The sequence below is a fragment of the Mesoplodon densirostris genome, chromosome 12 (genome assembly GCF_025265405.1).
Source record: "Mesoplodon densirostris isolate mMesDen1 chromosome 12, mMesDen1 primary haplotype, whole genome shotgun sequence".
NCBI lineage: Eukaryota > Metazoa > Chordata > Mammalia > Artiodactyla > Ziphiidae > Mesoplodon > Mesoplodon densirostris.
This window is the reverse complement of record NC_082672.1, coordinates 103,282,296-103,292,708: the sequence shown is the minus strand read 5'-3', so window position 1 is coordinate 103,292,708 and position 10,413 is coordinate 103,282,296. Positions and strand designations below refer to the sequence as shown.

Below are 10,413 nucleotides of genomic sequence, written 5' to 3'. Positions count from 1 at the left end.
GGTTGATTAGAGTTTGCTTTTAGTTATTAATAGTTTAGAAAAGTTTATTTCAGCGTCACAATTTATTATTGATAATGTCGCATTAATGTTCATTGTTAACTTTGAGAAAACCTCTATGGATTACTTCTTCATAAATATTTACTATTATAAATGCATTACTGATTTCAGTACTGCTATAGGTTTGTGCATTACAGGAATTCTGCTAAAATACTCATTCACACCATTCCATTACACACATTATTGATGGGGTATATTCTTTTATTTATTTATTTTTGACTGTGTTGTGTCTTCGTTGCTGTGCGCAGGCTTTCTCTAGTTGCAGCGACCGGGGGATACTCTTTGTTGCGGTGTGCAGGCTTCTTATTGCGGTGGCTTCTCTTGCTGCAAAGCACAGGCTCTAGGCACACAAGTTTCAGTAGTTGTGGCTCGCAGGCTCAGTCGTTGTGGCTCACGGGCTCTAGAGCAAAGGCTCCATAGTCGTGGCACACGGTCTTAGTTGCTCCGCAGCATGTGGGATCTTCCCGGACCAGGGCTCGAACCCGTGTCCCCTGCATTGGCAGGTGGCTTCCTAACCACTGTGCCATCAGGGAAGCCCCTGGAGTATATTGGTTTTATTTATTTTTTTGCAGTATGCTGGCCTCTCACTGTTGTGGCCTCTCCCCGTTGTGGGGCACAGGCTCCGGACATGCAGGCTCAGTGGCCATGGCTCACAGGCCTAGCCACTACGCAGCATTTGGGATCTTCCCTGACTGGGGCACAAACCCGTGTCCCCTGCATCGGCAGGCAGACTCTCAACCACTGCACCACCAGGGAAGCCCTGGAGTATATTCTTGACAGAAGGAAATTTCCGTTTTGACTAAGCATTGAAGAAAACTGAATCTTTGACTTATCTTTCACATGCCTGATGATTGAAATAATTTTCCACAGAATAACTTCTGGTTTTATACTTTTCAGTTCTTTTTTTCTTCTTCAAACGCACATGCTTTGAGAGCTGTGAAGTGCAAGACATGGCTATACTGTAAGGTGGTTTTTGTCCTTACGCTTCTGTGTCTTGTGCTAGTTATGTCAGTAGGGTAGTCAGTAAGAGTACTGGAAGTTATTCCTGTAATGGGATATTATATAGTCAATTACATATGGTGCTGTCTGAAAATCACATAATAGCCTCACTTAAAACATCTCCTTATCCAGATTTCAAAAAAGCCTGTGACCAATCCAAGATGATCCAACATAGCAGAATATGATAGAAGGAAAATTGACAAAGAAATAGACGCTGGACTTACCTGATGGAAATTAAAATATCTCACATTTGACAATTTTTCAAAAACCTATAATTACATGAACTAATTTCTAGGGTTCTTCGTAGGACCTCAAAAGGAACCCATAGAGTTGTGGAACAACAATAGAAGCTACTGCGATGAGAAGCCTGGGCACCGCAACAAAGAGTAGCCCCCGCTCGCCGCAACTAGAGAAAGCCTGTACGCAGCACTGAAGACCCAACACAGCCAAAATAAAAATAAATAAATAAAAATAAATAAATTTATCTTTTAAAAAGTAATACTCAGGTTTGAGGCATGAGAAATTTGATGAGGAGAAATTAGCTAATGTTTGCAGAACTTTTAAAATATCAAACTCAGTCTCTAAGATTTTAGCATTCTATACAACATCAGTTACTTATTATTGGTTTGGGAAGGCCAATTTAAAATTTTCTCATCTTACTGTATTGGAATTCACGGCCCTAATGTTGTCCACGTTGACTATATGAATGATGAAGAAAAGTCAATCATGTATTTCATTTCCAACTGGACAGAAAACAATATTTTAAAAAGTGTTTGGCCTACTGATTTTTGATTTCTTCTAAGGCAAATGGATAGGTAATTTTTATTCCCTGGTTAGAAGAAAAATGGTGGAAGAGGGCAGGGTTAAGAATTAAGATTTCAAGAGCATGAGAGGTAGATGGCCAACCACAGTTCCTAAGGTTCAGTGCCTGTAACTGTTGCCGCCGCTTACGCATGCCAAAGCAGTGGTACGGCTGCTGCGCTCGTGTTTGCTACCACTAGAAACATTCTTGCCAGTAGTGGCGGCAGCGGGACTCCATTACCCCCTTTTTTCACTCTCTCCAGAAACTCCAGGTGGCGTCTTCCGTGGGTAACGTGGCCGACAGCACAGAACCAACAAAACGTATGCTTTCCTTCCAAGGGTTAGCTGAGCTGGCACATCGAGAATATCAGGCAGGAGATTTTGAGACAGCTGAGAGACACTGCATGCAGCTCTGGAGACAAGAGCCAGGCAATACTGGTGTACTTTTATTACTTTCACCTATACACTTCCAGTGTCGAAGGCTGGACAGATCTGCCCACTTTAGTACTCTGGCAATTAAACAGAACCCTCTTCTGGCAGAAGCCTATTCAAATTTGGGGAATGTGTACAAGGAAAGAGGGCAGTTGCAGGAAGCAACTGAGCATTACCGGCATGCATTGCGTCTCAAACCAGATTTCATCGATGGTTATATTAACCTGGCAGCCGCTTTGGTAGCAGCAGGCGACATGGAAGGGGCAGTACAAGCTTAAATCTCTGCTCTTCAGTACAATCCTTCTTTGTACTGTGTTCGCAGTGACCTGGGGAACCTGCTCAAAGCCCTGGGTGGCTTAGAAGAAGCCAAGGCATGTTATTTGAAAGCAATTGAGATGCAACCGAACTTTGCAGTAGCTTGGAGTAATCTTGGCTGTGTTTTCAACGCACAAGGGGAGATTTGGCTTGCAATTCATCACTTTGAAAAGGCTGTCACCCTTGACCCCAATTTTCTGGATGCTTATATCAATTTAGGAAATGTCTTCAATGAGGCACGGATTTTTGACAGAGCTGTGGCAGCTTACCTTCGTGCCCTAAGCTTGAGTCCAAATCATGCAGTGGTACAACCTGGCTTGTGTATACTACGAGCAAGGCCTGATGGATGTGGCAATAGACACCTACAGGCGAGCTATTGAATTGCAACCACATTTCCCTGATGCTTACTGCAACCTAGCCAACGCTCTCAAAGAGAAGGGCAGTGTTGCTGAAGCAGAAGATTGTTATCATACAGCTCTCCGGCTGTGTCCCACCCATGCAGACTCTCTGAATAACCTAGCCAATATCAAAGGAGAACAGGGAAACAGTGAAGAGGCAGTTCGCTTGTATCGTAAAGCATTAGAGCTCTGCCCAGACTTTGCTGATGCCCATTCAAATTTAACAAGTGTATTGAAGCAGCAGGGGAAACGGCACGAAGCTCTGATGCATTATAAGGAGGCTATTCGAATCAGTCCTACCTTTGCTGATGCGTACTGTAATATGGGAAACACTCTATGGGAGATGCAGGATGTTCAGGGAGCCTTGCAGTGTTATACTCGTGCCGTTCAGATCAACCCTGCATTTGCGGATGCCCACAGCAATCTGACTTCCATTCACCAGGATTCAGGGAATATTCCAGAAGCAATTGCTTCTTATCGCACTGTTCTGAAGCTTCAACCTGATTTTCCTGATGCTTATTGTCATTTGGCTCATTGCCTGCAGGTTGTCTGTGATTGGACAGACTATGATGAGCGAATGAAGAAGTTGGTCAGCATTGTGGCTGACCAGTTGGAGAAGAATAGGTTGCCTTCTGTGCAGCCTCAACATAGTATGCTCTATCCTCTTCCTCATGGCTTCAGGAAGGCTATTGCTGAGAGGCATGGGAACCTCTGCTTGGCTAATATAAGTGTCCTTCATAAACCACCGTATGAACATCCAAAAGACTTGAAGCTCAGTGATGGTCGACTGCGTGTAGGATACGTGAGTTCTGACTTTGGGAATCATCCTACTTCTCACCTTATGCAGTCTATTCCAGGCATGCACAATCCTGATAAATTTGAGATATTCTGTTATGCCCTGAGCCCACATGATGGCACAAACTTCCGAGCGAAGGTGATGGCAGAAGCCAATCATTTCACTGATCTTTCTCAGATTCCATGCAATGGGAAAGCAGCTGATCGCATCCATCAAGATGGTATACACATCCTTGTAAATATGAATGGTTATACCAGGGGTGCTCGAAATGAACTCTTTGCTCTCAGGCCAGCTCCTATTCAGGCAATGTGGCTGGGGTACCCTGGGACTAGTGGCATGCTTTTCATGGATTATATCATCACTGATCAGGAAACGTCACCTGCTGAAGTTGCTGAGCAGTATTCTGAGAAACTGGCTTATATGCCCCATACATTCTTTATTGGTGATCATGCTAATATGTTCCCTCACCTGAAGAAAAAAGCCGTCATCGATTTTGAGTCCAATGGGCACCTATATGACAATCGGATTGTGCTGAATGGCATCGACCTCCAAGCATTTCTTGATAGTCTATCAGATGTGCAAATAGTCAAGATGAAATGTCCTGATGGAGAAGACAGTGCAGACAGCAGTAATACAGCTCTTAATATGCCTGTCATTCCTATGAATACTGTTGCAGAAGCAGTTATTGAAATGATTAACAGAGGACAAATTCAGATTACAATGAATGGATTCAGTATTAGCAATGGCCTGGCAACTACCCTGATCAACAATAAGGCTGCCACTGGAGAGGAGGTTCCCCGTACCATTATTGTAACCACACGTTCTCAGTGTGGGTTACCGGAAGATGCCACTGTGTACTGTAACTTTAATCAGTTATACAAAATTGACCCATCTACTTTGCAGATGTGGGCAAATATTCTGAAGCGTGTTCCCAATAGTGTACTGTGGCTGTTGCGTTTTCCAGCAGCAGGAGAAGCTAATATTCAACAGTACACACAAAATGTGGGCCTTCTCCCAAACTGTATCATTTTTTCCCCTGTTGCTCCTAAAGAGGAACATGTTCGGAGAGGCCAGCTGGCTGATGTCTGCTTGGACACTCCACTCTGTAATGGCCACACCACAGGGATGGATGTCCTTTGGGCAGGGACCCCCATGGTGACTATGCCAGGAGAGACTCTTGCTTCCCGAGTTGCAGGTTCCCAGCTCACTTGTTTAGGCTGTCTTGAGCTGATTGCTAAAAATAGGCAAGAATATGAAGAGATAGCTGTGAAACTGGGAACTGATCTCGAATACCTGAAGAAAATTCGTGGCAAAGTCTGGAAGCAGAGAACATCTAGCCCTCTGTTCAACACCAAACAATACACAATGGAACTAGAGCGGCTCTATCTACAGATGTGGGAGCATTATGCAGCTGGCAACAAACCTGATCACATGATTAAGCCTGTTGAAGTCACTGAGTCGGCCTAAATAACGACTGTGTGCCCAGGAGAATTATCCCTGTAGCTGAGCCTCAACCTTCTGGGGGAAAGGGAACTACTTTTTCAATATCATGGTGCAGATGGGTGACAGACAATGATAAGAAATAGCACAGCCAGACTTGCTTCCTGCATGATCACGATAGGGAGAGACCCAAGAGATGCGAAACTGCTGTTCCACAAGGAGTCTCCATCGAATTTTGCAGCAGCCAGGTGTCTGGAGGGTCTGGAAGGTAAGTCTGGAAGGTCTGATCTCCCTTGGTCTCCCAGGGGATGGATGGTTAGTGTGGAAGGGAGATAGAGATTGCCCAGCCGTTTTGTGATTATCATGGATTGATTGAGTCTTCTGAATTATTTTTTTTCTTTATATCTTGGGTATTGGAGCTTTTAAAAATGTTTGGTTTCAGGTATTTTTATTCATGTGAAGTGTATATGATTCTCTTGAGATAAGGTTTTAAGCTAAAATATTCCTTGTTTTAGTTTCTGAACTCTACCGATAAATGGGGACTTTGCTGGTGTAGTCTTTTTATAGGTTTTATAAACCACTTGAGCCTATATCAGTCACTTTAGTGTCTGACATAACGTTTGGAACTCTCAGTGCTTTGTTGGTTTGTAGATGATGGCTTCAATTCTTTTTCTGGTCCGTTTCCTTCTTCCCTTCCCCCCACTTTAAAAATTATCCTGTAACTTGGCTAACAAAATACCAAGTGTGATTCACAACCTCCCAGAGTGTTTCTCTTCAACACATCATCTGGTGCCAAATGAAGATTCTTAGGAGTACTTATTAATTATAAAGGGCACAGTTGTGGTACTGTCACTGACGATAATAATAATGGATTTTTGGCCTAGAGTTTTGACCTATTTCACCAGTGTTTTACCGTTGACTGCCCCTCTATGCTGCTTCCAAAAGTGAGACTGTGTGATACGGTTTTTACTTTCATTTCTAAAGTTTGTTTTTTTTTTTAGGTGAGTCCTGTTCTTCCTTTTTCTTTCAGCAGAAATGAAATCCCAGGTAAGTATAAGTATTCAAATATTTGATCAGTAAGTCACAGTTATCTCCAGTACATTAAATAACTTTCATCAAAAAACATGTTATAGGTAAAAAGCTCTGAAGGACCAGCTATGTATATGATAATTATGTTTCAGGCCTTCTAGGGTATTATATATAATAACTTGTCTTCTGGTTGTGGTCTTGAAGTCTTTATGGATTCAGCCTCAGTAGTAGCGAACTGCACTGCTACTTGGTTTGGAGTACAAATTAGACTTTAGCCCTCCTGGAGGTTGAGTTTTTGGTATTGAAAACCATAGGAATGAAATTATTGTATTTCAACAAAGGATCGAGGGCTTGAGGCTTAAACAAGCCAACATATGTGTGGGAAGCAGTCAGCCTTGAGAGCAGGCTGCGGACATGCCAGGCATGCCGCCGCTGCTCGAAGGGACTGTCCCTACTTGTTCCCCTCCTTGTTCCATTCCACGGGAGATAAATCACCAGGGCCCAGAAATCAGAAAGAATGGAAAATGAGACAAGCAAATCTGTCTCCACCCTGCACGTGCAGGTTATTTTGGATGATTCTGGGTTTATGGGTTTTCTCCCAGGGAAGTTAACCTTGAGCCGAGACAGTCATTAGATCATGTAAACCACCGTCTGGCAACCTTCCCTTTTCTAGTCTATATAATCTGCAACTGTAGCATAATAAAACTTGCCTTGCAACCATCAGTTGTCTTGGTCCTTCTGACCCCATTCGTCGGTGCTACTTCAGTTCCTTACCCCGTCCCTTCTGACCCTGGGTGGTGAAATCCTCTTTCTGAGGCTGGTCCGCGGCAAGTGGCACCCAAACAGGGACCTGAAGCATGAAGCCAATGAAAAGAAAAAGAAAGTGCAGGTAAGAGAACCCTTATGCAAAATATGTGTGGACACGAGTAAAAGTGAAACTAATAGAGGCATAAGGCAACAGTCAGAAGTAAAATAAGATGGGGCAAAAGGGCTCAAAGGAGCGTGAATTATTTGCTCCGGTTTTACTTTTGATGCTTCAAGCTCGGGGTAATAAAGTTTCTACCTCACAGTTGACTGAATTTTTGCAGCATATCCATGATGTATCTCCCTGGTTTCCTGATGGGGGCTCTGTGACATAGAAATCTGGCAGAAAGTTGGAGAAGATTTAAAAAATTATTATGAGTCTCGAGGGCCTACTCATACTGCCGTTGTTACATTTAGTTTGTGGAATCTGATAAAAATATGTTTAGGTTCTTCTCATGATAGTGTTGATTTGAATGTAAAGTCAGAAAAACATAAGCCTCTGACAGAAGAAAAGACTGTATTATCAGCTACTGTGTCGCCACTTCCTAAACCAAAAGAGCTAATTAATTTAAATATTTCAGATGAAGAGGAACATTTTGACTTAACAGATGAGGCTTTTAAACATAAAAGAGAGAAATATCCTGAGGATGATTTTCTAATGGCTATAATAGATAAGTCACTGCAAAAGCTGCAAATTAGTAAGGACTGTCTTCCTCAAAATTCTCCATCTGTAAAAATGCTCAGTCCCTTGCAACGTGCTGTACAAGCAGCAATAAAACGAGGAGAAGATCCTATTTTCTGTTGTCCTGTCACGGAAAGACCTGATCCTAATAATCCTCAACAGGCTATTAGGGAGCATCAGGCTCTTCCTTTTAAAGTTTTGAAAGATTTAAAATCTGCTTGTGCTCAATATGGGCCCACTGCTCCTTTTACTACTGCTATGGTTGACACTATTACAGGAGAAGCTCTTCCCCCTGCTGATTGGCAGTCTATTGCACGAGCTTGTTTAAATGGTGGAGATTATTTAATATGGAAGTTTGATTTTTATGAACGGGCTGCTGAACAAGCAGAAAAGAATGCTATCCATGATATTCCAGTTGATTATCATATGTTGATTGGGGAAAGACCATATATCTCTTTACAAGATCGATTAACTTATCCCTTTGTTGCTTATCCTCAAATAAATCATTTGGCATTACAAGCCTGGAGGAAATTATCTTCTACACACAAAACTGAGGATCTTTCAAAAATTAGACAGGGACCTGATGAACCATATGCTGATTTTGTAGATAGATTGTTACAGCCGGTGGGGAGGCTCATTGTGGATGGACTCACTGGTACAATTGTAGTTAAGCAACTTGCTTTTGAAAATGCTAATAATGCATGTCAGGCTGCGATTCGACCTTGGAGAAAACGGGGAACATTGAAGGATTATATTCGCCTTTGTGCAGACATTGGGCCTGCTTATATACAGGGTGCTGCTATGGCTGCAGCATTAACTAAAGTGGGGTTTAAAAACAATCCAAAGAGAACAAAGACTAGTTTTAAATGCGGAAAGGCAGGTCATTTTTCTGGAGAATGTAGATCTTTTCACTGTAACCCTGGTCCTTCCTTCCCTACTCAAAACCCTCCAGATGGTCAGAAAATCCCTGGTTTATGCCCTAAATGCAATAGGGGAAAACGTTGGGCACGAGATTGTCGCTCAGTGGCCCACAAGGATGGAACACCACTGTCGGGAAACTCCTCCCGGGGCCTTTCCCGGCCCCAACAGATAATAGGGGCAATGTCTGTGTATCCTCCTCAAACTATCAATCAGACATTAACCAAAAACAAAAACATACAATATCTTTGCTCTCCAGAGATACAGCAGGAAGCGCAGGACTGGACCACAGTACCTCCGCCTGATATGTATTAACTCCTGAAATGGGTCCTCAGGCCTTCTCTATGGGCATCTATGGACCTTTACCCAAGGGTTTGATGGGACTATTATTGGGAAGAAGTAGTGTCACCATGAAGGGTTTAACTATTATGCCAGGAGTCATAGATTGTGACTACGAAGGAGAAATAAAAATCATGGCACAAACTATTAAAAATATAATAATGATTTCTCCTGGGGATAAAATTGCACAATTGCTACTTTTGCCCTTTGTACCTCATGGACAAATTTTACAACATCAAAAGAGAGACACAAAGGCTTTTGGATCATCTAATGCTGCCTACTGGATTCAGAAGATAGGGAAAGAACGTCCAGAAAGGAAATGAACCATTAATGGAAAGGTTTTTTCAGGTTTGTTAGACACTGGAGCTGATGTCTCTGTTATGACACAGATTCACTGGCATAAACATTGGCCCGTTAGTCCTACTATTACAGAACTTCAAGGAATAGGACAGAGTTCTTCTCCTATGCAAAGTAGTCAGTTATTATTATGGCAAGATAGTGAGGGCCATTCAGGATACTTCCAGCCTTATGTTTTGCCTAGGCTGCCTTTAAACCTCTGGGGCCGAGATATATTAAAAGAAATGGGAGTATTACTTTATAGTCCAAATTCTCAAGTCTCTAATATGATGTTGGATCAAGGATTTCTTCCCACAAAAGGACTGGGGACAAATCAACAAGGAACTGTCTATCCTATTGATGTGAAAATAAAAAATGATAGACAAGGTTTGGGTTTTTCTTAGGGGCCTTGGATTCTCCTCCACTCACTGCTGATCCAATTACTTGGCTGAGTGATGACCCTGTATGGGTGGGCCAATGGCCCCTCACAAAGGAGAAATTAGAAACTGCAGAGCAATTAGTACTGGAGCAATTAGGGCATTTAGAAATTTCCAATAGTCCTTGGAATACTCCTATTTTTATTACCAAGAAAAAATCTGGAAAATATAGGTTATTACCGGATCTAAGAGCTGTTAATAAAACTATGCTAATAATGGGAGCTCTTCAAGCAGGTCTACCCTCTCCAACAGCCATACCACACAATTATCATCTTTTAGTTATAGATTTAAAAGATTGTTTTTTTCACTATTCCTTTGTTTCCTGAAGACAGAAAACATTTTGCTTTTAGCTTGCCTTCCTTAAATTTTAAGGAACCCATGAGGAGATTTCAATGGAAAGTATTGCCTCAGGGCATGGCAGATTGTCCTACATTATGCCAAAACTATGTGGCTCAGGCCTTAACTCCTGTGAGAAAAAGGTTTCCAACGTTATATCTCATACATTATATGGATGATATACTTTTAGCCACAGATAATATTTCTTTATTAGAGACTGCTTTTCAATTTTTACAACAATCCTTACAATCATTTGGCTTGGTCATTGCCTCAGAAAAAATTCAAAGACAATCT

At 42.2% G+C, this 10,413-nt stretch overlaps 1 pseudogene; it reads left to right on the top strand.

Annotated features, from left to right (window-relative positions):
• Positions 1 to 2,165: 2,165 nt before the first annotated feature.
• Positions 2,166 to 5,265, top strand: LOC132499989 (UDP-N-acetylglucosamine--peptide N-acetylglucosaminyltransferase 110 kDa subunit-like; annotated as a pseudogene).
• Positions 5,266 to 10,413: the final 5,148 nt, after the last annotated feature.